Genomic DNA, 3,542 nt, shown 5'->3' with positions numbered 1-3,542 from the left:
GTCTCAACTCCAACAAAATCAAGAGAAATAGAAACCAAACAGAAGACAGAGAAGAATCACGCCTGTTAAAGCCGGTGACTTTGCAAACTGGCAAAATGATACCCAATACCAACTCTCGCTGGAGATTGATAAAAAATATGTTCCCAAAATCTTACTTTTCTAAGCTCCCTCCCTCCCAATTCTCTCACCCCTACTTGACTTGTGTAAATGACTTGCTGCGATTTCCGAGGGAGATTTTTGAGATCCCAAATCTTGTTTTAGTTAATTTCTATCATTGCTACTACATGCCCATTAGGCCTCCCTTGCCCTATAAAGCCAACAACTATATTTCTGTGGGAGGTTTGCTGGTTCTTACACTTAAAATTGTTCTAATTAATTAAATAAATATTTTTATTTATTTATTTAATTAATCCATCTAATCATTTTTTCAATATTTTATTATTTTCTATACCTACCTTCTAATCTGAATGGACCATTTATACCAACATCTCTTAACCCTAGTCCTCCCAACCATCCTTTTCTAAAGTGCTCTATAAATGATGCACACCTAAGATCTGATAGCAATCAGTTCAACAAAATCCGTTTTAGTTCATTTCTATCATTGCTACTACATACCCATTAGGCCTCCCTTGCCTAAGATCTGATGGCAATCAGTTCAACAAAATCCGTTTTATTTAATTTCTATCATTGCTACTACATGCCCATTAGGCCTCCCTTGCCCTATATCTAGAACTCTCAAGTCGCAATTCAACCGTCCAATTTCAGTCAGTTGGGTATTTGCTGAGCCAACTACAGATCTGTCAGAGTGAGCCACCACCACCACCACCACCAGAGCTCTTGTGGTTTGCATAATTATACAGAGGCGTTGTCAAAAGCCATTGCCTTCTTTGAAGGCCAGCACTCTGAGTTTGTTGTGTTGATTTATATGATCCTTGCGGTAGGCTTGAAAAGTGTAGAAGAGCTGTGGACTGAGATGGTGAATTATTGAGGCATAATGTTAAGTGTGGGAGTTCTCAGAAAAAGACGACATAATCATCTGTAGTCTTTGGCATAGGCTACAGATGATTCTGTCTTCTGTGAACTCCTCATTCTTAATATTGAGGTTTCAAGTAATTATGCCATCTTAGTCTACAACTCTTCCCACATCTTTTCAAGCCTGACTCAGATATTGCTGCACCACATACAGGTGCATCCATTGTTTGCAGCAGCTTATTGGGGTAAATTATTTCTTTTTCAGTAGCTCATAAAACTTTCTCTTTTTAAGTATTTGATTTCGCTCACAAGCATGGAAGATCTTACATCAACTCTCTTGAGTCTGCATTCGGTCCATTCTATTGCTCTTATTGCGGGTATCAGTTAAAGAAACTAAAAGTGGTATGCTTTCAAATTATATTACAGTAAAATAGGTCAGAGTTGAAATGGTATTCGGTTTTACAGTAGGCAAGACATACAACACTCCTCATAATATGTGGGAACCCTAAATACCCTCGCGTGTCTCTCCATGAATTTTGAAAAAGAAACAAAAAGACAAAATCTTTCACAGAAACATAAAAAACGAAAAAGCAAAAGCTGCTAACGAAATTTCAGTCACAATTGTTTTGATCCCCTGATCTCTGAATTCCCATAAACGCAAAACTAGTTTTCGTCTTACTTAAAACTTGAATGCTATCTGTTAAAATATCTAAAATTTGATGGCACTAAATGTTTAAACACGGTAATAAATCTTACAGACACTTTTCGAAGTGCAAAGAAAATTTCCTATAGACTCATAACCCTTGTACTGGATGGTCTGCATGCATTCCGAACGTTTTGGAATAAATTTATACCTTTGACGGCTACGTTAGTTTGCCCTTTAAACAGATTTGGTTATTTTGTTTGATAAAAGTTAAAATTTATCATTAGAAATTTAGTATTTTAAAGTTTAATAAAAAATTAATTTATAAAATTGTCTATTTAATTAGTCTATTTCAATATCACATTTAACTGAATCATATTATTTAAATTTAATTATTTTAATTTTCAAATTATTAATAATTGAATTAAAAATATTTTCTTGTTTATTTTATTTTTCAAAACTATTATACTTACTTTTAGAAATACATAAATAAAATATTATGTAAAAAAAATATCAATATACCCATGAAAACCAAAGCTAACCTACTCCCATAGCTGACCCATTCAAAACCTAACCACAAATCGAACAAACAATTCTATACTAATAAGTACAATCAAGTCGTATATACAAACACAGAAGTCTTCATTTCTTGCATTGTTCTGCGGTATCCTACGTTCATCCAACAAGGGTTTCATTTTTTCCCCAAAAGCTCGAGTAGTTTCTCCTGTTATTGGTTTTTCGTTTCATGGCTTCCAAAAGGATTCTTTAGGAGCTCAAGGATCTTCAGAAGGATCCTCCCACATCATGCAGTGCAGGTCCAGTGGCAGAGGATATGTTCCATTGACAAGCTACAATTATGGGGCCTCGAGATAGTCCATATTCAGGGGGTGTGCTTTTGGTCACTGTTCATTCCCCTCCAGATTATCCATTCAAGCCCCCAAAGGTTGCATTCTACACAAAAGTTTACCATCCTAATATCAATAGAAATGGTAGTATCTGCCTTGACATTCTGAAAGAACAATGGAATCCTGCATTGACAATATCCAAGGTTTTACATTCAATATGTTCTTTATTGACCGACCCAAACCCAGATGATCCTCTTGTACCTGAGATTTCTCACATGTATAAGACTGATAAGGCAAAGTATGAAGCAACTGCAAGAAACTGGACCCAAATAATTAAATTATTTCTCTTATTTTTTTGTTCCAATCAATTATTTATAAATTATTTCTCTATTTTCTCCCAAATAATCTATTTCCTTCGTTGAACATCATCTTATACAAATAAACTATGGAAAAATAACTTGTAAATGTATAATAAACCATCTTATTACATTTCTCGAAGTAAGAACAAAACAAAAGAATCATCTTATAATGAAAAAATATACTAAACAATGAATGAGAACTTTTGTGAAGTAAAATTAAACTTTCACAAAAACAAAATAGTAAATTGTATTTGTGATATAAATTTCCTTTAAGTGATTCATAAGTTATTTTACTTCACTTTGTTTGATGATTAGATACAACACTCTTCAATCATCCCAACACACACATTTGCATTTAGTTGGCCTTATCTCAAAGTATTTCACATTTACTTGACATTATACCATTTGTCAATGTCTTTATGTATGAAACAATTTCAATAAAAAAGGTAGGCAAAAAATAAAATACAAAATAAAATTGTGTATAAATTTTATTATTTCATTTTGTCCCCACCTTGATATACATATGAATCCTAAAATGATCTTATATATTTTGACCTACTTAGCATTAAAAATATGCATGTAAAAAATATATGAATCACACATGTTTAACTTGGAGTTTTTTAATGTATGAAAGCATGTTATAATGTAAGCATATATAAGCATCTTAATCACACAATTATATAACCATAAAATAATGAACTAAAAAAATGACAAATATAAGAA

General features: G+C 32.8%; 1 pseudogene; it reads left to right on the top strand.

Moving 5' to 3' along the window:
* Window positions 1-2,360: 2,360 nt before the first annotated feature.
* Window positions 2,361-2,882, top strand: LOC131076826 (ubiquitin-conjugating enzyme E2 8-like; annotated as a pseudogene).
* The last annotated feature ends 660 nt before the right edge of the window (window positions 2,883-3,542 follow it).

This window comes from Cryptomeria japonica, chromosome 10 (assembly GCF_030272615.1).
Source record: "Cryptomeria japonica chromosome 10, Sugi_1.0, whole genome shotgun sequence".
Classification (NCBI taxonomy): Eukaryota; Viridiplantae; Streptophyta; class Pinopsida; order Cupressales; family Cupressaceae; genus Cryptomeria; species Cryptomeria japonica.
This window is presented reverse-complemented; position numbering and strand designations above follow the sequence as displayed.